The 24,458-nt window shown below is 46.3% G+C and overlaps 1 long non-coding RNA gene across 1 annotated transcript; it reads left to right on the top strand.

Annotated features, from left to right (window-relative positions):
* Positions 1–9,356: 9,356 nt before the first annotated feature.
* Positions 9,357–15,046, top strand: LOC142577929 (uncharacterized). Its single transcript, XR_012827105.1, has 3 exons — positions 9,357–9,422; positions 13,363–13,451; positions 14,897–15,046. It is a non-coding gene; the product is annotated as an uncharacterized LOC142577929 (long non-coding RNA).
* Positions 15,047–24,458: the final 9,412 nt, after the last annotated feature.

Genomic DNA, 24,458 nt, shown 5'->3' with positions numbered 1-24,458 from the left:
TCTGGGTCATCAGCTTGTCATCATTTCCATAGTGATTGAACAACTGCAGCGCCAGAGTTTCCTGTACGAAACCTAGGTAACTCCATGGTCAGGGCACAACCTCCGAGACCTGCGCGTGCCATGGATCTCGGAGGCTGTTTTTTGCGGCAGCACTTTATTCCGCGATTAGCAAAGACCGCTAAGAGCGTAGACACCGTATACTGCGCTCGCGCGACTGCACGTGATGCGGAGTCGTGCACGGCACTCTCGAAAACTGGTACAACCAACATAGTACAACTTCCAAGCTAAATCTAAAGGTGCTGAAAAAAAAAGGAAGTAATATCTGTGCTCGAATATTCAAGAACAACTTTCCAATTCAGACCACGAAGTGGAAATGCGTAAGATAGAACCGATGTAGTTATAGGGTCAAAAATTGTATGACAATAGGAAAGCAAGGAAGGATTAACTAGAATACAGAAAGAAAGAATAAATTGAAATACAAAAAAAGATAAATTCGAATACAACGGAACCCAATGGTGAGTGAAGTAAAGGAGGACGTGACAGAGAGGACAGTCTTTCAACGGATAAAATTAAGGAGTAGCATGGAGCGCAATCTAGCAAAAAGGGAATTTCACAAATTTTGAACGCCAATATTTTTTATGCTTGTTACGAAGGAGAAAAGAAACCTGCATGCTTAACTTCACATTCCCTTTGCAAATCATCTTTACATTGCCGCGTAGACCCACCGCAGTAGCTTGCATAGTGGCGTTGGGTTGTAGAGTTTAAGATTGCGGGTTCGGTGCCAGCTACGGCAGCAGCAATTTGATTGCGGGTGAAATGCAAAAAAGCTCATTAAATTATAGATTTAGGCGCACGCTAGAAGAACTGCAGCTGGCTAAAAAATAATTCCGAGTCCCCCACTACGGCGTACCTCATAATCAGACCTCGGTTTCGGCCCGTAATGTACCAGAATTAATTTAAATTTTGTTGTTGTCTTATGCGGCATTTTAAAAAGTGCCGTCATGATACACCCTTCGTAGCGACGGGTTAACTAACTTTTTTTTTAATATTTGCGTTCGCCTTAACGTACTTCGTTTGATCACTGGTAACACTTAATGAATAACCAACACGAACCGCCCTCTTGCGTTGTGGCGTCTCGTGAAGAAAGAAGTAGAGGAATAGAAGACGCAAAATGGGTAAGCTTTCCTTGTTCAAGTAACGACATCAACCTCGCACTAACCTTATTAAACAGCATACAGTCTTCTATCGTTGCTACTTGCAGTCATGAAGCCCTTGAAAAGGGTGAAAGTGTTTGGGGCCGAGCATTCTTGTTTTGCTGAAAGTGTCGCACCTTTTGACGTGGATACAAGGCACGATCGCGTCATGCGTTTTGGTGCGCTGAATACCATCAGCTGCTCTCAATAACCTTACATGGGTTTACAGTGAACGCTGACGCACGAATTCGTTCTCACAATGTTCTATGCGAGCCAACGTGAACCGACAACGTTAGTGAGGTCAGTAAAACGTCACGTTAGAAGACAAACGAGAACATAACTCTACAGACTGTGCAAAACAGCAGGAGGTGGAATGTGCCGTGTCTCAAACGTGCCAAACGCGCAGCCGTCTTAACATCGGCTGTTTGTAGCGTAATCAGATGCATTTGATGATGGACTGCACTCTGCCCCTTTCACAGATTGCTTTCAAGATAGCGGCCCGCGCGTCTCTATGCAATGCAAAGTAACCGGCTAGAACACAGCGCGCGAAGCTATCAGCAGTTAGCACTCTCTGTCCGCATCACAGATCGCTTTCAAGATATGGTTTGCGCGGCCGTGCAAAACGCAGCCGCCGCCGGAGTACGGTTCATCATGATTCATAATGGTTCGATGCGGATGGATAAGGCGTTAAAGAGCGATAACGGCTTATAATGATCGGAACGCCATCAGCGCATCTGGGGCCGCCTCCTGCAGTACTTTGCTTGCGTCATCAATGCACCTTGCGCCGCCGTTCGCAGCAGTTCGTGTCGCTGCAGCGCTGTCGTTTGTACTGGCGGGAATAGCATTGATAGTGACACTGGGCTGCACGGAGATGAGCGAGTGGCCCAATGCTTTCGCATACTTAAACAACTCTCAGAGGAGTTTCTGTGTGAGTTTTTTGTACCTCATGTGGGGACACAATTTAAACTATTGCTAGACATTGTTCGGGGTGTGTAAATGGATAACGTGAGTAATGTTTGCTTATTTCCCTTAGGTCCGAGCACCGCATCTGTTCGCGTTGCCATGGCAGTGTTCATGGTAAGGATTTCTTCCTTTCACCTCCTTCCAGCTGCAATCACACAATCGATATCCTACGAGCAAGAACGCTACGGTGTATCGATGCTATTTAAAAAAAAAATTACCAACGCCTACAAAACTCCCTAATGCGAAATTCGAACACAGCTCTATATGTATTTTCATTGCGCGATATATTGGCTGGCGCGGACAATCTCTCGTGTGGTACGTACCAAACGGAGCAACGTGTGGCACGACTGCCTCGCTAATCGGGAGATCGCGAGAAGCAGCGCGCGGCTGACGTGTGGACGCGATTCACAGCAGCTGCCGCAGACAGACCTCCGCTCATGCAGCGCTTTTGGTGAACAGACGACGCGTAGAGTGCTGGATGCGCGCGCCCCTGCGAATGGAGCGGAGGCGAGCGAGCGCATCGAAAACACCCTAACGACGCGCGCAACTATGGCACCATCTCGTAGCCATCGTTGCCATAGTCCGTCTTGCGCGGCGCTATGCTTTTCTTCTCACGCTTTGGCCATACCCTCCTCCTCCACATTCCGCCTCATGGTTCCGCGGTACCCTCCGCTTCCGTTTTCCTCCTCGCGCTCTCTTCACTCTCGCCGTCTTTCATCGCCTGCTGCGCTCCGCGTTCGCTCTCACCTTTCGTTGTGCTCATTGACTCGGTTACAGGGCACGAAGCCGACACTCGCCGCGGGAACGGGCGCCTAAGAGCTGCATTAAAAAAAAATAGCTTAGTCAACTTCAGGTAATACCTTCGTTAGTGTTGTGTATTGATGTTTCGATACCCAGCGACCAAATTTGTGGTCAGTGAGGCTCATTGAAGAGGGCACATGCACATTGGCGCATACCCACGTTGATATCAAAGAGGTTGACTGAAGAGTAGCACATAACCTATGGACAAATATCTAGTGGCACACACACAGTGTCTGCCACATACCCAATGGGCTCAGTGGGACATCGGGCCACATTTTTAGACTGCGCTATCTTCGGTATCATACCACGATAACGGCCAGATACCCGCCAGGTACCCATTACAGGAAACCCGGTTGAACTCGCCAATAACCTTTCGCATTAAACACTTCTAAATTCAAGAGGAAAGCTCGAGAAACTCAACATGTGTGTACCTAGATTCGACTACATTGTAGGCAGCTCATAAATCATCTGTAAAAGCGAGTATAGCTATTATAAAAGGGGCACAAATTAATACTCACGCCGACCAAAGAGACAGGGTGAGCACCGCTACCAACTGATTTATTAGGTCTTAAAGATCGCCCATAACCTACCCAAGAATTCGAAGACGTGCAGGACGGCTGGACCACAATTGTGAAAAGGAAGGAAACAGACAAATGTTTCACGCTGAAAGTTCCAACAAGGTGCTTTCTGAATGATACAAGGCTACAAATGTGTCACTGATTACAACTATCTCAGTATCTCTAAACGGAGAAGGCTGCTAAAACTTCCCTCGCAACCGTGTTCTGCTTTTCTCTATAATCTGTATGTCTGAGAAGGGCGGCTCACATCTGTAGAAATCACAATGTGTGGGCAAGTGCGCACCTTTCTTTTTATTTCTGACGAGTAGTACCTGCACAAGTGCAAGTCACCGACTCGGGAGAGCAGAAAAAGTCGTAGTTTCTCCCGAAAGGCGAAGCGTCGATTCCTATAGTAAATTAGTAGACAGGTATACCAAGTAAGGGTAGTAGTTTTATCGGCCGTATAAAGTTGTAAACATTCGCTTACTAAATAAATTAACAAGCACGGTGTCACGCGCGCACAAGTAAACATGATTACATCTCACTCGTAGACCGCGCGGAAGCTCGCTGTGAGAACGCTGGAGTGAGAAAGCGCGGCAGCAGCAGCGAGCGAATAGACCTTCGTGCTGCCTCTCGATTCAACGCGAACTAAGCGTCGAGAACACAGCGCACACGAAGCTTTGAGCCCTCCGCGCACCTAGACTCTGTACACGCTTAGACAGAAGTGTATATCGTACACGATATAACCCTTTGGGGTGTATATCTGCCACACAACAATAATCGTCATCTGACTTGCTTGCGTTTCCTTTCTTGAAAACGCCGTGCCCGCTACTTTCCTGTCGGGAAAGCTATGCCATGCTGATGACGCGCATGCCTTTCGTTACTCAGAAGTACCGGGCTCGCAGCGTTAAAGAAAGGAAATGCGGACAAGAGAGATGACTATTATTGTTGTGTGGCAAGATACGACCCAAAGCGTGTGATATTGTTTTAGAGTGTACTCATCACATTTCGGCCGCTCCATACGCCGCAGCCGCCGGAGTAGAATGCCCCGCCCCTCCTTTCCCCCAGTGTCTTGCGCGCGACAGAAGGCGGTGCACCCTCCCCAGTTTGCTCCCTTCCGCGCTCGAGATATAGCTGCCATCGTCGGCTCACCTTCGCAAGATTTTACTCGCACATACAGCAAGCGCCACGCGACGACTATATATGTTATCCCCTTTGGACTTCATAGGGAACATCACGGCTACGGCGACAGCAGAAATGCGCGTCGACTGTCCCTATAATAGCTATCGCAATAAAACGAGCAACTACTATCTGCAACAGTTAGTTTATTCTCTCAAGTAATACAGCGAGCTATGCGCGGCGTCGGCCACACGGCTTGCGGGCGAGATGGCGAAGCATGGGAGAGCCCATGTGAACGATAGGGGCGGCGGGCACAGGGTAGGCATGACTCTGGTTACAGGACGAAAAAGAATATACCTTAATTTTCTTCGTCTTTACATACGTCTCCGGCCAACTTTCACCAAAATGTTGGTGGCCAAGAACGATAATCTTAAAACACATTTGAAGAGGTTCACTTCAATTCTTCGTACACGAAGAAATGGACGACTTTGTCCATTCGCACTAGTTGACCGACTCGAATATGCACCTTTGGTTCATAGCGCAGGTTGATCATTGGTGTCGAGTTGGTCGCGGTGCGCTTACCGGAAATAAAATCTTCTAAACATAGGCGCAACAAAGCAGACGGCGTCAATTCCTTTCTGTTTATGCTGGCAATCCGAAGCCGAAGCTTGTCTGTAACCGTAGTGGTGGAGTCCACAGAGTAGACACGGCTGAAGTTGCTTCCGAGAGTAATCTTTCCAGTCGAATACAACCCAGTGGTAGCCCGTTGACCTTGAGTCATCTGACGCCGCAGCAATCACGCGCGAAATACGTTAGAATCGTAGTGATTCGCAATAGCACCGCTACTTGCCGCTACCGTTCCAAGCTGCCACTGGTAGAAACGGCAATCCGCACGTACGAGTGCGAGGAGGAGGGCGGTGCGGCAGCCCTGGTTCGAAGCGACGTTCCTCCTCGCCGATAAAACGTTGGAGAGGTGGAAGGAAGTAGCACACTGAAAAATAATTTGCACCCCTAAAAGCAAAATAGGGTGTAAATGTGTCTATAACTCACACCCTTGGGGTGTTGGTTATACAAATCACACCCTACGGGTGTGAGTTATAGACACATTTACACCCTTTTTCGCTTTTAAGGGTGTAAATTATTTTACAGTGCACGTCCCGACCGCTACCATGTGACATGGGCGGCTAGGGAATATAATTTTTCATGTATGTGCAACTGAGGCAGAGTTCACGATTATAGAAGAACGCGTGCGATTTTTGTGCTAAAATACGGCCGACCTTATTAAAATAACGTGTGCCTATTGCTGAAGTTCGCGCAAGAAATAAAGCTAACCGCATATAATAAAGCGTCATACACTTGACGCGTGGCGATAAGATGCACAACATGTACCATAATGCACGAGGCTAATCATGGTCAGCGCATTTAGGCAAAGTCAACCATGCGGAGTTGGATTACGTTAATGAAACTGTTCTGCGGCGCACTATGTGTCTGAAGGGGCGAAGGAATGATTGTTGCCTGTATACTACATTTGAATTGATGTGAGCCAATTTTCTTTATTTAGCTTCAACGTTCGATTGCGCGTCGTGAGAACAAGAGGTTACTGTTCAGTTCGATCTTCACCTGTACACGTGTACGTCATCTGTCGTATCTGAACGCGAACACCACATAGAGTTTAATGTATTCGGGCGTGATAAATTCTGTCCACTTTTTCTTCGTAAAATAACGAAATTTTCTATTAGTGCTATCCGTAAGATCTTTGTGTTAATTGGTCTATAGCTTTTTTTTTCTTTTACCGAGAAAGAAACAGTCTCGTCTTTTCTCGCGATAGTAGAAAGTGAGCAGCTCATTAGATTACGAAATATCTAACTAACGAAATATTTCGCATCAACCGTATGTGAAGGTTTGGTTACTGTTCACCGCCTGCTAAACGAATTATCGCGATTCATCATATTTATCAGGAGTTTTCGGAGCGACGTTTATTTCGTGGCGGAAACGTATAATGATAAACTCCGAATTTTGCTTATATAGTGTGTTGTTCACTGTTACTGGAAGTCTAGTCATTAGCAGTTTCACCTTTTACTCTACAACCCGTGAGGTTAGCCTTGCAAGCAATCCTTTTACAAGCGTGCACGGCTCACGAGTAATCCAGAACCCTTTTTTCTCCTCTTTTCCACAACTTCTGATATTTTCTAGGAAATCATTCATTTGGCGTTTTTGGAAAGAAACAGCAGTCATTAGTTCTTCAAAAACTTGTTTGAAAGCAGTCGCTAGCTGTTAAAAAGCTATTCTCGCAGTCTTTTAATGACAATTGGCGATCTTATGTTTAAATCTAGCCCCTTGTTGCTGATAGTTATCTCTCTTTTTTGCGATAGTCAGTACAAGATTCGTACATAATTATACCGAAATAAATATTAATTCTGTAAATATGTGTGTCTCTGCTTAAATATTCGATATTTGATTCGATATTCGATACCTACTATGCCTATTCATTTCGTATTCTATAAAGTTGATATTCGCCCAGCTCTATAATTTCGTAAGAGCGAAACGGCCACACTTACGCAAGGTAAGGCATGGCAAAGCATAAAATACGCAATATTGATAAACAGCTAACGACTCCGCTCTGGAGTTTCTGCACAAGCTCTCCACGGGGACGTCACGTATTTTAACCGCGTCTGCACGGGTCCACGTAATTGTCTGTCACAAATGAATTGCTATATTGAACGACCATATAATTTATCGTTAGTATATTGATGGTTTCCCGATTTGGTAATAACACATTTGTAAACCTTTTGTGACTCCAAATGCCATGTTTCTCTTCCGTTCTCTCTCTCTGATTTGTTTTTCTTTCTTTTATTGGTCCGGCCTGTGGTTCTTGAACCTTGTGACAGCCTACGGCATATTTCAAGTGTATGTTATGTTTAACGCCATATTTTGAAGCCGCAGGAAATCTTGAACATCTGTAAATTGCGTTCTTTACCAAACGGAGACTGAACCGGTATGGAAAGTTTTGATAACGTTAATTGCGCCAGAAGGGCCCAACCGTGAAGTCACATTAACGTACCATGGGCGCAGAGGTTCCGGCACAAACTTGAATATTAGCGAAGTCTAGCCTTGATCTCTTCACTGATAACCTTTTTCCCCCGTGTAATAAAAAGAATAAAGATTGAGTTTATAAAAAAATATGCTACCCCTATATATGGTGATGTAGTATACCTATTTAGTGTTTTTTTGAAGTGGCATATAAGGACGTACTTAACATTGCAATAAGTTTAGTGTCTACATTACACTTGCTTAGAGGAAAATAGGCCACATTTCCAGGGGGGAAAGTTGGAAAAGAAAGAATGACCAGGAAGTTGAGATTAAATAATTGCTTACCCTTTCTAGCCACAACCACAAGCTACAGGTCAGTTGGTCTATGTGGTGGAAGTGCTATTAGTGTGCTACCAGTCGTTTCTCGGTGCTCAACCTGAGGAAGTGTACGTGTACGTTGAGGCGTCCCACGTTCTGAATGCAAACAGAGCGCTGAGAACTCCTCTTGGCTGATTTATTGTATGTTCCACATTCAAGAGGCTCTATCAGACAACTATTTCGAGGTCTCTCGTAAATGGAGTTCAATATGGGACGCACAGTTGCTGAGGAAATAAAGAGCAGCTACCAGTGCTCCGTTTGCCCTTAGAGCGAGTTGGGAACTCCAGACGCACTCAACGTTCAAGTACAGCTGAAAAATGACGAAAATTTTCTTAAGGTGCTTAAATTTATCGATGGGAAGCGCCTGTACGCACGCCTAAATGGATACCCAAGAGTAACACTAAATCAGAATAGAAACTAGCAAATTATTCTGAAAAACTGTTATTGAAATTCATTTCCCATTCTGACAGAAAATGCTGGAAAATGTCAGAGCGCACTAAATAATTTACTATAGTACCTTTTGCACGACGACCTAGTTTCGCTATCGCTTCCCAGCAGACTCGTATGTCGTGACGTCATCAAGCAGAAGGTGGTCACGTTTTCGCGTTCGCGTTGGTTCGTTCGTTCGCCCGCCATGCTGCGTTACATTGGCAACGGGTGGCAGCATTGGGGACGACCGGAACAGACGGAGCAAATGCGAACACAGACGCCATCATACGAAAGCTATCACAGTGAAATAGAGTGCACTGAAGCTCACCAGCACTTAATTCTGGTATTCGGAGATCGAGGGCGTTCATTTGAAGCGTAAAATGAAAAGTTTTCAAAAACGGATGTCACGCGACAGCTCTATTTCACTCGAAAGTAATTTCACAAGAAGTGACTTTTTCTCAATTTTTTGGAACACTGACGTTCAGCTTACTGCGCCTTGCTTTTGTGTGTGTGTGTGTGTGTGTGTGTGTGTGTGTGTGTGTGTGTGTGTGTGTGTGTGTGTGTGTGTGTGTGTGTGTGTGTGTGTGTGTGTGTGTGTGTGTGTGTGCGCGCGTGTGTGCGTGTGTGCGTGTGTGCGTGTGTGCGTGTGTGTGTGTGTGTGTGTGTGTGTGTGTGTGTGTGTGTGTGTGTGTGTGTGTGTGTGTGTGTGTGTGTGTGTGTGTGTGTGTGTGTGTGTGTGTGTGTGTGTGTGTGTGTGTGTGTGTGTGTGTGTGTGTGTGTGTGTGTGTGTGTGTGTGCCAGTGTCTGGCACACTGAGTACTTATGTTCGCAGCGTTTTCTTCGTCTCTCTCGTCGCAGGGCGTAGGCACGATCGAAATCGTCGAGGCCCTACTGCTCGGCTCCATACCTTCGCCTGCCTATTCCGACGGCTCTCTGTCGTCCTGCACGCAGCGTGAGTCGAGTCATTTGCACTTCTGTCTGCAATGGAGGTTGGTCCGAAAAGGAAAAAGAAGAAAGAAGGAATTTTGCGAGATTACAGTTTTGAAAACAAATGAGATGTCCTAAAAGTAAGAAAAAACTTTTTAGGCTGTTTTTTCCTTTTAGATTTTTTTTTCTTATGAAGGCGTTTACACGGGCCCTCTCCAACTCGTTTATGCCGTATAGTATTTGGGGACACGTCACTGCTTTCCGTGTAGACGGTGTCCATCAGCTGAAATTATTCGCCTTGACGAGCGTTTCACCTTTATTATTCTCCACAACACGCTCGCTTAAAGTATAAACTTTTTTTTTCGGAAGTGCTCCATTTCAGTATTCAGTTGTGAATTATGTTAATATGCATTCTGTGTTATCAGTTTATCACTTGTCTTCCCGTTCTACAGCGGAGATGTCTTAGGCTAGTTTCCAGCGTTTCGTGATGTGCTGTGCAAAAACTATCATCATGTGGGCCACATTTACGAGGGTATGAGGCATTGCTTCAGGGAGTGTGAGCCTGTATGGGGTATGACTCCACAGTCGAACGACGTGCAGATCACGTGCAAGTACGACGAGCTGCTCGGCAGTCTGGACAACATAATGTGCGGTGATCTGCGACAACTGCCTCCGGTTCGTGCTAACGAGATCTTTAGGCGCGCACGGTCACAAGCTGTTCAGCCCGGAGGTCAAGCGGAACACACATCTGCTTTCTTTTTTTTTTCTTTTACTTCCTCTTACAAAAAGTTATGTGAACACTAAACCTTCATTTTTACTGTCATTCGGAGCACGTGTGAAAGCCTATTTAGAGGGGCCCGAAAGGTATTCGTCTTCAGCACCTGTTCGAGAAAGTCCACAGACCACCTGTTCCGACATAGAGTATCGTGCTATGGTCTGGCACAATTTTAGAAGGCAGCGGCATTTGCCCCTCAAAGGCGGATGCGCACGAGCCTCCACCAATGGGCACGCACTCTAAACTGACGTCATGAGCCGGAGGCCGGATGACCCCGCCGAAGGAGAACATGGCACCCCGCGCTTCGAACTGGGCCGGATCGCGTCAACAGGACTATTTCTTTAGTCGCGGAAGCAGTCGGCTGCCGCGCTTCGGTCCTCTGGGCGGGATCTCTCCTGCCTTCTTAAGTTGTACCCGACTTCAGTGGGTTCTTTGTTTAGGAGCACATATAAGGACAATTGTGAAGGAGCAAAGGACGCAGAAGAAATACCGCACCTGACTTATCGTTTCTCCACTGTCCCATTTTCCTTCGTGTTGACGCTCAAATAGTTGCAGCATGCGGAAAAAAAAAACATGAGCATAAGTAAAAGGAAGGAAACGGAACAAAGCCGTTCTGTTTTGGACCAACTTTGTCCTGTCTCCTGCCTTTTATTCGCATTCGCGTTTTCTTTTTCTCCTGCTGGAACCATCTTAACATTACTATGGTGTGCACCATCACACCCAGTGAGCCACCCTACTTGACTTTCAGATGACTTTCAGAGCCCGACTGTAGCTAGTAGAGAATGCATGCGTCCGTTTAGCACGCGAGCTGCTAAGTGGCTAAAGTTAGAGACGTTTGTTTTTTCTTTTTACCACTGAAGTTTTTTTTTTTTTTTTTTGCAGAACGTAGCGGGTTTTATGTTGCGCTGGTTGGACTGAAAAGGCAGAGAGAGTGGAGAAGAGAAGAGGTGTAGAGAGAAAAGGATGTGAGAAGGGTGTTGCAGAGTGGAAGAGGGTCGCGTAGACGCGCGCCCAGGTCGACGTACAAGTGGCGCTCGCTCGCGGTAAGAGGGGCGCGTCTCAGTAAGGTGCGCCACACCGACGTTCAGGGTTGGCACGTCGCGTACCACTTTATTGCACCAACTAAAGTGACGCGTCCATCACTGAAGAGCGACGCGGCAAGTAAAGCTGTTTTAGCCCAAAACGAAACGATCTGCGGCGGTGATAAAACGGTCAAGGCACTCGAGAAGCCTAATGCGCTTAATGAGAAGCCAAATGCGCTCTATCATTTTAGTGTTCAACCGCCCTCCTGTTTGTGAACCAAACGCCGTATGGGCGCGCATTTCTAGGAGATGTCCGTACCCTTCAGTTCAACGCCGCGTCATGAACGTCGCTATAGCAGCGCTGCTGCTGCTGCGGCTACGGCTGGTGCCGGAGGGGTTTCTAATGCCTCTCCCTTTAAATATATCACTGCTGCGATGTACAGCTCCACACAGCTTGCGAGTTTCACACCTTATTCAGAGCCTATGTCCAAGTGAGAAACTTTAGAGACGCGCCTCCGGTTCTGTTATGACGAGGCCACCCCGTAGTGCTCAAATCTACAAAATCTGCATTGCATATGGACCTCCCATTCTTTTATTTTATTTCTAGTTGAGTTGGAATGGGTTGGGTTGTGTAGCGTTGGTTTAGGTTGTGTTGGCTTGACCTAGCTTATAGATTAGGCGAGGCTAGGTCAATAAGATATGAAGTGGGAAAAGAGGGCTAAAAGTACTTGATGAAAAAAGAGAGCGCTACGAAGACAAGGACGAAAGAACAACATGTACGACAGACAAGGCGCTACTTCCAACTAAATGTTTTTTGAAGAAACAGAACTTTAAATAGATGCAACCAAGGATGGCCCATCGTGACATCACGACCTCCTTATCTCTTCAGAAAAGCTATCTCCTTTTCGGTAAGCGTCACTGAAGGGCAACTAATGCACGTGCCCTCGGCCTTTGCAATGTAAAAGGCTTCCAATATCTCCCGTTCTAGTCTATCTCTAGACCATGCCAGAAACCTGGTGTCGCGAAGATACGGACGGCAATTGTGACGTTTACAGTGTTCTGCCAGATGGCCCCCAGCATTGTTATTTACGGCCCAATTGTGCTCACGCGCCCTTTCATTAAAACACCGTCCGGTTTGACCGATATAAACCTGTTGGCAACTTAGGGGTATCTCGTATACGACATTACTTTTGCAAGCAGTGTACTGCGCTGCATGTTTCTTAGAGCATGGTTCGCGTGTTTAATGAAAGGGCGCGTGAGCACAATTGGGCCGTAAATAACAATGCTGGGGGCCATCTGGCAGAACACTGTAAACGTCACAATTGCCGTCCGTATCTTCGCGACACCAGGTTTCTGGCATGGTCTAGAGATAGACTAGAACGGGAGATATTGGAAGCCTTTTACATTGCAAAGGCCGAGGGCACGTGCATTAGTTGCCCTTCAGTGACGCTTACCGAAAAGGAGATAGCTTTTCTGAAGAGATAAGGAGGTCGTGATGTCACGATGGGCCATCCTTGGTTGCATCTATTTAAAGTTCTGTTTCTTCAAAAAACATTTAGTTGGAAGTAGCGCCTTGTCTGTCGTACATGTTGTTCTTTCGTCCTTGTCTTCGTAGCGCTCTCTTTTTTCATCAAGTATGCTCAACCAACTCGCCCACATCAAGCTTCTGCGGCTAAAAGTAGGTCTTATGCTCCACTAGGACGAACGAGCCTCAGCGATGCCAACACCATATCCGCAGCTTCGTTGCATTCCGGGAGGGATTTATAGGCTATAGACTTCATAGGTTGCGTCCTACTCGCGCATTGATTTCTATCGTTTGTTATGGTTTGCTCTTCACTTTGGCCTCACCCTCTTAGACAGAAGTTTGTAGACACTCCTATGTCCTCTATCTATCTATCTATCTATCTATCTATCTATCTATCTATCTATCTATCTATCTATCTATCTATCTATCTATCTATCTATCTATCTATCTATCTATCTATCTATCTATCTGTCTGTCTGTCTGTCTGTCTGTCTCTGTCTGTCTCTGTCTGTCTATCTATCTATCTATCTATCTATCTATCTATCTATCTATCTATCTATCTATCTATCTATCTATCTATCTATCTATCTATCTATCTATCTATCTATCTATCTATCTATCTATCTCTGTTACTTACTTGCAGTGTTGACGATCCTCCTCCTGTTTCTGAAGGCCACCCACGCCTGTTTCAAATGCTTCTCGGCCATTGCCGCTTTTTTCACCCTGAGTTCGGTACGTCGGGTGCGAACGAGCTCCCTTTCACTGAACAATTTGCGCCCAGTCGTTGCTGGCGTTTGCATGCTGTCATTACTTGCCCCGCTCTGTTCCCCCTGATATAATGAGCACAATTGCGTATAAGTATCGCCGTGTTTGAAGGTATCGACGAGGCAGTTGAAAAAAAAAAGCTTCCGTCAGACTACGGAGGAATACAGAAGATTATGTTAGGATGAGTAGAGAACACGCATGATAACATGTACTTAAAAATTATGCATGACCATTAATTTTATACTAGCGTCCGAGCAGAGGCTGAGCATGTACTTCGCATTGCAATAATAATAATAATAATAATAATAATAATAATAATAATAATAATAATAATAATAATAATAATAATAATAATAATAATAATAATAATAATAATAATAATAATAATAATAGTAATAATAATATTAATAATAATTCGTTATGCCATGAAAATACAACATACAGTATACAGGCCTGCGAAAGTTTTATTGGGTTCGACTGACTGAGCTTGGTAGGCATGCATTGGATCATGCACCGATCATGTTTAAAGCCGGACCATAAAAAACTAACAAGCCTATTTCAAGCTGCTAAACCGAGCTACACTAGAATTGCGATTCTGTGTTTGAGGAAAAAATACAACAAAAAGATAAGCGAGTTGCAATCTACAGTTACGCTGAATAAGGAGAAAATACGCCTGCTGCACCGCATGCCACCTCTCGGCGTCTGCTGGTGGCCTGATCGGCGTCTTGCCGTGGCGGCCGCATTTGTATCGAGATAGCCATGGCTATAGGGTTTTAAGCAAAAAAAAAAGTGACGTAATCGAGAATGTCGTGTCATCACCCTCTCATATCGGGAAATCGTAGATATGGTGGACTTCCAACTTACTACGATGCCACGGGAGGCGCGTACTTACGGGTCTGAGCGACGCCGAATATTGGGATGTGATATTATTACAGCGTTATCGATTCTCGCATCCTGCCGCACCAATATTGCTGAAACCACGTTCCTCGCCCGATCGATCTCGCTAAGACGCGTGTTTCGAGTGTCTCACTTCACCTCTTTTGTTGTTGTTGTTGTTGTTGTCGTCGTCGTCGTCGTTGTTGCTGAGGCTGCTGCTGCGTATCAGCGTGTCTGCAACTGCTTGCGGACCTTGATATTAGTAATAATTAAAACGAAAGGTATATATATATATATATATATATATATATATATATATATATATATATATATATATATATATATATATATATATATATATATATATATATATATATATATATATATATATATATATATATATATATGTATATGTATATATATATATATATATTACAACATGAGCTATCGTCATTGAGCACATAACGTTTACGGCTTGTCTTGTATTACCCAGCATACGCGGTGTAACACTGGGCTCGCGCGGCGCACGCTTGCAGGTACTTTTGCTGCCCACCGAGATGTTCCTGCTTTGCACCACTGCGGCGGTGCTTATCAGCGTACCAGCCGACGTGTTCATATACTTGATTCGATTTCTGGAACACAGGCTGCCTACCAGCGAATACGGCTGCCTTCCGGACGCTAACAAAGCAGTGGTGAGTCGCCGGGATTCCGCATTTTTCTATACAGCCGCCCGCTGTCTATTAACTCGGTGGACTGATGAAGCCACTCGCTTCGGTGGCGATGCCGTGCCTCACGTACTCTTGTACGCCTATTTACGGGTCCTCTCACAGATGCCCTTGCTGGCTCGGTCGTGCACCGCACACGGCAGAACACTGTGAGCTACTCCGGACGATACCTAATAGTTTTACCATATACCTTTATAGGCGCGCGGGAATAAGTGGAATAAAGCAAATTAAGAAAGAAAAAAACCCTACATAAAGATAAGGAATACACGTGAGAGTCTAGGAAGTGCCACAACTTGCACGTACACGAATGATTGCCCCGCCCACTTAAATGAAGCTAGTATAAACCGGCGTGGTTTATGCGACGCCTAGCAGGAGATCTAGCGACTCTTCGTGAAAGTATAACGTGCTTGGTTGTTACAAATACACGCAAATTAAACGACAGCATTCTACACCACAGATGTAATCAGCATAACATGTGTTTGTTGTCGAGCTTAAAAACAAAAACAAAATAATAACAAAATGAAAGGTGCATCTAATTTTTCTTTAGACATAGTATTGCATGCTATACGATGAAGTTCCAGTCAACAGCATCAATATGAGACTGGCTTTTGAGAACCAACGTCTTGGTTTTAATGTTCTGGTATTCCGCGCGGCCGGTGCTAACTTGCCAACCATGGAGATACGTGCGAAACTATATGGGGCAGGCGCACACCATTGACGGTAAAACATAAGATTAGACTTGCATTTCAGACCACGTGAACGCACAGCTTGTCTGTACATACCGCGTATTCGGGTACTGGCCTTATTTCGTCGCTGCCCAGTGGTATTATCGAAGCATACTTCAGGAGGACTGGCAGCTGTGATAGTTGGTTTTGCATAGTAATTATGGTGACGTAGCGCAAATTAGTAACAGCCGCTATTCTACAGCTAGAATAGAACTGGCAGAACTTTCGAAGTTAATCAACTAGCGTAAGGCAGCTGACATAAGGAAGTATAATATAGATAGAATTGAGCATTCTCTTGGGAACGGAGGAAGCCTAAAAGCAGTGAAGAGGAAACTAGGAATGTGCAAGAATCAGATGTATGCGTTAAGAGACAAAGCCGGCAATATCATCAGTAATATGGATGAGATAGTTCAAGTGGCTGAGGAGTTCTATAGAGATTTATACAGTACCAGTAGCACCCACGAAGATAATGGAAGAGGGTATAATCTAGAGGACTTTGACATGCCACAAGTAACGCCGGAAGAAGTAAAGAAAGCCTTAATTTGGAGCTATGCAAAGCGGGAAGGCAGCTGGGGAGGATCAGGTAACAGCCCATTTGTTGAAGGATGGTGGGCAGATTGTTCTAGAGAGACTGCCCACCCTGTATACGCAATGCCTCATGACCTGGAGCGTACCGGAATCTTGGAAGAACGCCAAAATAATCTTAATCCATAAGACAAGGGACGCCAAGGACTTGAAGAATTATAGACCGATCAGCTTACTGTCCGTTGTCTACAAAGTATTTACTAAGGTAATCGCAAATAGAATCATGAACACCTTAAACTTCTGTCAAACAAAGGACCACGCAGGATTTCGTAAAGGCTACTCAACAATAGACCATATTCACATTATCAATAAGGTGATAGAGAAATGTGCGGAATATAACCTACCCTTATATATAGCATTCATTGATTACGAGAAAGCGTTCGATTCAGTCGAAACGTCAGCAGTCATGCAGGCATTACGGAAGCAAGGTGTAGACGAGCCGTATGTAAAAATCCACAGCCACAGCCACAAAGCCACCGTAGTCCTCCATAAAGCAAGCAACAAAATCTCAATAAAGAAAGGCGTCAGGCAGGGAGATACGATATCTCCAATGCTATTCACAGCGTGTTTACAGGAGGTATTCAGAGACCTGGATTGGGAAGAATTGGGGATAAAAGTTAATGGAGAATACCTTAGTAACTTGCGATTCGCTGATGATATTGCCTTGCTTAGTAACTCAGGGGACCAATTGCAATGCATGCTCACTGACCTGGAGAGGCAAAGCAGAAGAGTGGGCCTAAAAATTAATATGCAGAAAACTAAAGTAATGCTTAACAGTCTCGGGAGAGAACAGCAATTTAAAATAGGCAGCGAGGCACTGGAAGTCGTAAGGGAATACATCTACTTAGGGCAGGTAATGACGGCGGATCCGGATCATGAGACGGAAATAATCAGAAGAATAAGAATGGGCTGGAGTGCGTTTGGCAGGCATTCCCAAATCATGAACAGCAGGTTGCCGTTATCCCTCAAGAGAAAAGTATATAATAGCTGTGTCTTACCAGTACTCACCTACGGGGCAGAAACCTGGAGGCTTACGAAAAGGGTTCTACTCAAATTGAGGACGACACAACGAGCTATGGAAAGAAGAATGATAGGTGTAACGTTAAGGGATAAGAAAAGAGCAGATTGGGTGAGGGAACAAACGCGAGTTAAAGACATCTTAGTTGAAATCAAGAAAAAGAAATGGGCATGGGCAGGACATGTATTGAGGAGGGAAGATAACCGATGGTCATTAAGGGTTACGGACTGGATCCCAAGGGAAGGGAAGCGTAGCAGGGGGCGGCAGAAAGTTAGGTGGGCGGATGAGATTAAGAAGTTTGCAGGGAAGGCATGGCCACAATTAGTACATGACCGGGGTTGTTGGAGAAGTATGGGAGAGGCCTTTGCCCTGCAGTGGGCGTAACCAGGCTGATGATGATGATGATGATGATGTAAAAATACTGAAAGATATGTATAGCGGCTACACAGCCACCGTAGTCCTCCATAAACACAGCAACAAAATCCCAATAAAAAAGGCGTCAGGCAGGGAGATACGATCTCTCCAATGCTATTCACAGCGTGTTTACAGGAGGTATTCAGAGACCTGGATTGGGAAGAATTGGGGGTAAGAGCTAACGCAGAATACCTTAGTAACTTGCGATTCGCTAACGATATTGCTTTGCTTAGTAACTCAGGGGACCAATTGCAATGCATCCTCACTGACTTGCACAGGCAAAGCAGAAGGGTGGCTCCAAAGATTGATCAGCAGAAAACTAAAGTAATGTTTAACAGTCTCGGAAGAGAACAACAGTTTACGATAGGTAGCGAGGCACTGGAAGTGGTAAGGGAATACATCCACTTAGGACAGGTAGTGACCACGTATCCGGATCATGAGACTGAAATAATCAGAAGAATAGGAATGGGCTGGGGTGCGTTTGGCAGGCATTCTCAGATCATGAACAGCAGGTTGCCATTATCCCTTAAGAGAAAAGTGTATAACAGGTGTGTCTTACCAGTACTCACGTACGGGGCAGAAACCTGGAGGCTTACGAAAAGAGTTCTACGTAAATTGAGGACGACGCAACGAGCTATGGAAAGAAGAATGATGGGTGTAACTTAAGAGATAAGAAAAGAACAGATTAGGTAAAGGAACAAACGCGAGTTAATGGAATCTTAGTTGAAATCAAGAAAAAGAAATGGGGGCATGGGCAGGACATGTAATGAGGAGGGAAGACAACCGATGGTCATTAAGGGTTACGGAATGGATTCTAAGGGAAGGAAAGCGTAGCAGGGGGCGGCAGAAAGTTAGGTGGGCTGATGAGATTAAGAAGTTTGCAGGGACGACATGGCCACAATTAGTACATGACCGGGGTTGTTGGAGAAGTATGGGAGAGGCCTTTGCCCTGCAGTGGGCGTAACCAGGCTGATGATGATTATGAGTAACAGGCACAAAACGAAAAACAATGTGGACAAGGACGGGCGCTCGTTTTTGTTTACTGTGTTCTTTGTGTCCCTTGTTAATTTGCGTTAATTTATCATATATGGTTAAGGAAGACATAGAGTTTCCTACAAATTTTTTTAGAGGGAACGCTGCTACTGGTGTTTACTGAAGCTGCAACTACGGCTGTGCAGCAAGGCCTGGAAATGGTGAGAAGTTACCTGGGTTTGCCTAAACAACCTCCTTTTTGGTTTCAAGGTCGGCTTTGTGAACTCTACAAGGTCATCATCTTCAGCAATGTGTCGCGTTATAAATGTAACAATTGGCAATGATTATGCATTTGGTCAAAGACTAACTCCCTTGCAAGCCTTTAAGAAACTAGGAGCGCTTGGGAAAAAAAAAACAAGCTGATTAGATAAGGTCACCAGAACGCTTGAACCACGAGCGCGAAGATTAGACAAATCGGTGTGCTAAACATTGCACCCGTGGCAGTGGGACGATCGCAGCGCCGGAGTTCCCTCTACCAATTTTCCATCTACTATAATGTTTCGCGTCAGCTTATTCGTGTACGAAAGCAGGAACTCTTCACTAAGGCCGTTGCACCTTATAATGAACTCAAATGGCATCTGTTTTATTTTTCTTCTTTCTTATTTTGTTCGTTCCATGAACAGACAGCGGTCACCCTGGCCAGAGGAGCGTCGCTTAAAATGACGGTAAGCAGTGACTGGAGTTAACTGCAGTCGGAGAAGTGAGCAGTTGAGAGTAACACGTCTCGCTAGCAGAGCGCGCACACACGCGCACACACGCGCATGAACACACACACACACACACACACACACACACACACACACACACACACACACACGCACACGCACACGCACACGCACGCACACACACACACACACGCACGCACACACACGCACGCACGCACACACACACACACACACACACACACACACACACACACACACACACAAACACACACACACACACACACACACGCACACGCACACGCACACGCAAAAGGCATTCTTTACATGTTCCTGAACATCGAAACAGGATAAACAAGGCAAGCCACTGCTACAAGTATTCTTAATCCGGCTGCACTTAAGATTAAGGTTTTAGTTGTAAGTGTTAAACTCCTTGCGAATATCTTCAACCTAACTACACGGAATGGCGTTATACGTGCTGTAATACCGCAAGCTGTATAAAACTCCGCTTCTTAGAGTTTGCAATGTTATGTGGAGCATCTTACGTTCCATTGATTCGGCTCGCACCGGCGGTAAGTTGTTTTATATGTTTGTCCATTTTGTTCTATTCCTTGCAGCTTATCAGTTCTGTATTTCAAGTAAAACCATAGCCAATTTCTCCTATGCTTTCGTTGGCTTTGTTGTCTCTTGGCTTGGTGTAGTTGTGCTTAACAAGTGAAATAATACGCTCTACAATCCCCACCATGCACGGTTGGTCTTCAGGGATCCAATAAATTTGTTTCCGGAGGCTGTTAACATGCTTATTCCCGGTGACGATAACAGTGGGTGATGGTCTACGAAAAAGACGAGATCTTTCTTGATTTCCACAGTGGAAAAATAATCTATCACGCCGCTAGTGCTTGAGCATACCAGAGTCCGGTAAAAGAGGCCTCTGAACATAATCAATGGATACATGGACGCCAGGCTGACATAACACTGTATGTGACAAAGTATCAAAACAATGTGCAGTGCAGCGGAGTCTACATACTGCTGACGCTAGCCAATCAGCGAACACCTTGTACGAACGTTCGTGTCCTTACGTCGCATGTGCGTCCGCATCAGAGCGTCGTCTCTAGTAGACGATACTTTGACGCATAACCTATTTCATCAAAGCACAAGAACACGCACCCCCTGAACTGTTGATCGTGGCCATAAAGCCTGCGCGTAGTCGGACAACTTTCTGTGCCAATGAAGGGAAGGCTACTGGGGCAAAGCACGCGTAAGTAACAGCTCTCTTGAAGATCACTCTCACTCGCGTTAGTGTAAGTCGGGGAAGAGAAAGCACAAACATTTAATTCACTACAACGCATATATATAAAGCAAGACATAAACACATCAATAGGTAGTATAATTTGCATTGCCTGTTGTTTTTATTTTGTTCTCATTTCTGATTTTGGCAAATTCGAAACAGTCGCACACGGAGGCTAGGGTGATTCAGTGTCTGCTCCAAGAAACTGTTTGGATCGCACCGCTGGTACGATCTGTTGGGAACTCGGCGCTGACGCCCGTGGTTGTACCTGGGTCGCAAGCCCCAAGGGTAGCGTTGGCCTGGGGGCCTGGGGTACAACTGGAAGCATCCGAAGGTCCCGGCAAAGCATGAGTCGACTGGTAACAACAAAACAACTTGTTTATTTTAACATCGCAAAGAGTTGGCGGTCAGGTTGACCGAAGTAGAGAGACGGGAGAGCACTTTACTCAACAGAAGAAATCGGAGCCCTCCTTTTGGCGTCCGGGGGCAGCTGTTTTTATACTCTCGCAGTTGAGGGCAAGAAGGAACCCCTCAAAAGACGAGCACGTGAATGTACAATGGGCTAATGGTGACGCACACTGTCGTAGCGCTGCCGTAGCACCATGTCGAGCACGATCTCGTAGCACCCTGTCGTAGCGCTGCCGTAGCACCATGTCGAGCACGATCTCGTAGCACCCTGTCGTAGCGCTGCCGGTCGGGCACAATGACTGTAATGAGAGGATGATCCCTGCTTTCGCATCGCCTGGTTCGGGCACAATGACTGGAATGAGAGGGTGATCCTTTGCGGTCGCATCGCCGCAGTCGCGCCTGGAAACACCTGCCGATGAGCGTTGCGGCGACGACGATCGGGCCAAAATGTCTGCCGCCCCGCCGCAGTCGCGCCGGCAAAACCACGTGTCGCAGGCGAAACGCAACAGACCGCCCCGCCGGGGGAAGGAGATCCCGATGGACAGGGGACTGCATCCGCTGTCCGGAGGGATGTCGCTCGATGATGCTCATAACCGAAGTCGGGCGTCCCTCGACGTTTCTTGAGCGCAGCGCACAGAGAAGGCCTCGTTCTCTCGTTCAGGTTCGCACGGGACACTGCAAAGTGACTTCGGGAGAGTTCACATTTTTGTTCTCGTTCCCGGCAAGCGTTAGAACTACGCTGAAACTCAACCGCTCAGTCAGCAAGCACGGCACAACCCTCACTAAGCCCTGCCAGGCTCTTTCCCCTTTTTATACCACTGCGTAGCTCTTTACAGTAGTCTAGCATCACTCAGAACGCGTCCACAAATTGAAAAATTGCACTAGAAAGCATATCATCACTTTGAAACACTAAACAAAAGCAATATGTTAAAAAAAATCCTGCCTCAGGAAGAAAAACATCAGTAACAAACAATTTTGAGGCTGATTCCTACGTTAGGGGCTTCGACTTAAGCCATCGGCGTTACCGTTGAGACTCCCCTTTTTGTAACGCACCTCAAAGGAATATTGTTGTAAAGCGAGGCTCCAGTGCAGGAGGCGGCCATTTTTGGGAGAGATGGTCTGCAGCCATTGGAGAGGGCAGTGATCCGTCTCAATGATAAACCTCGAGCCGGCTAGATAGCATGACAATTTCTGAACGGCCCACACGAGACACGCACACTCTTTCTCGGTGGCGCTATACGCCTGCTCACGACTGGACAGCTTACGACTAGCATACAGGACGGGGTGTTCTACTTCTCCATTTTCCCGTTGGCACAGTACAACGCCCATGCCTCGCTCACTAGCATCGCACTGAACAACGAACCCTTTTGTATAGTCTGGCGATCGTAGCACAGGCTGGCTTGTTAGGGCACTCTTTAGGGCGCTAAAAGCTCTTTCCTTTGTCTCGTCCCAGACGACTGTTTGAGGCTCTGTTTTTCTTAGAGCATCCGTCAGGGGAGCCGCGATATGAGTACCTAGGGATGTACCTCTGATAGTAGCCGGCGACACCCAAGAACGACCGAATATCGGTCTTGGTGCGCGGTTGCGGAAAGTCTCGCACAGCGGCCACTTTTATTTCAGAGGGGCGGCGACGACCCTGACCAATCACGTGACCGAGGTAGACAACCTCGGCCTGTGCTAACTGGCACTTAGGAGCCTTTACTGTCAAGCCCGCTTCGCGCAGGCGGGTTAGCACTGCCCGCAAGTGTGCCATATGCTCAGACCAGGATGCGGAGAATATCGCTACGTCGTCTAGATACGGTAAAGCGAATTCTTGCTGTCCCCGCAACACTTTATCCATGAGACTTGAAAAACAGTATGGCGCGTTCTTCAAACCAAAACTCAACACTTTAGGACGGAATGTTCCCATTGGTGAAATGAACGCCGCATACCTACTAGCCTCTTCTGTAAGGGGAACCTGCCAATAACCCCTGACAAGATCTAGGGTGGAAATAAACTGAGCGCTACTAACTTTCTCAAGGCGCTCCTCGATGTTAGGGATCGGATAAATTTGATCCTTAGTGATGGAATTAAGCCTGCGGTAGTCGACGAAAGGACGAGGTTCCTTGCCCGGTACCTCAACTAAAATCAAAGGGGAGGTATAATCACTCTCACCTGCCTCAATAACACCGAGCTGTAGCATTTTCTTTACCTCAGCCTCCATAATATCGCTCTGGCGGGGTGACACCCGATACGCCTTGGATCGTACTGGCTCTGTGGACGTAAGTTCTATATCATGAGTAAGTACAGAAGTCCTACCAGGCCTCTCAGAGAACAGACCTTGAAACTCTTGTAATAGCTGGTGTAGTTCGGTTTTCTGCTCGGGCGACAGCGGTGCTTTACTGATAAGGTCACTAATGACTTGACCGGTGTCTTCCCTGTTCGTCACTGAGCCTAGTCCCGGAAGCTCGACCGGAAGCTCTTCAGGAACGTTTACCATCATGCACACCACCGCTTCCCTTTGTCTATAAGGTTTGAGCAGATTACAGTGGTAAACTTGCTGTGCTTTCCGCTTTCCTGGCAGACTTACCACGTAGTTAACGTCCGACAGTTTCTGAACAATTCGTGCTGGGCCCTCCCACTGCACGTCTAGTTTGTTGTTTAGCGATGTGCGCAATATCATGACCTCATCGCCAACCTCAAAACGACGGGCCCTGGCTGTCCGATCATAATAAACCTTGGCCCTCTGCTGGGCCTTTGTCATTGCTTCACCTGACAACTCCTGTGCCCTTCTTAAGCGTTCGAGGAGCTTAAGCACGTACTCCACCACGACTGGGTCGTCGCCCCTACCTTCCCACGATTCTCGAAGCATGCGAAGCGGAGATCGAAGCGAGCGACCGTACACCAGTTCAGCTGGCGAAAACCCCGTAGCCGCATGCGGCGCGGTCCTTAAAGCAAACATCACCCCAGGCAGACACAGCTCCCAGTCAGTTCGATGTTCAAAACACAACGCTCTCAACACGCGCTTCATGACGGAGTGGAGCTTCTCAACGGAATTCGACTGTGGGTGGTACACTGAGCTGTGTAACAGCTTTACCCCACACCTTTCGAGAAAAGTTGTCGTCAAAGCGCTAGTAAACACTGTGCCCTGATCTGATTGGATTTCCGCAGGGAAACCAACTCGCGCAAATATGGACAGTAGTGCATTAACTATCTCAACTGAGCTGAGTTCTTTAAGCGGCACTGCTTCAGGGAACTTTGT

This window comes from Dermacentor variabilis, chromosome 4 (assembly GCF_050947875.1).
Source record: "Dermacentor variabilis isolate Ectoservices chromosome 4, ASM5094787v1, whole genome shotgun sequence".
NCBI classification, from domain to species: Eukaryota; Metazoa; Arthropoda; class Arachnida; order Ixodida; family Ixodidae; genus Dermacentor; species Dermacentor variabilis.
This window is presented reverse-complemented; position numbering and strand designations above follow the sequence as displayed.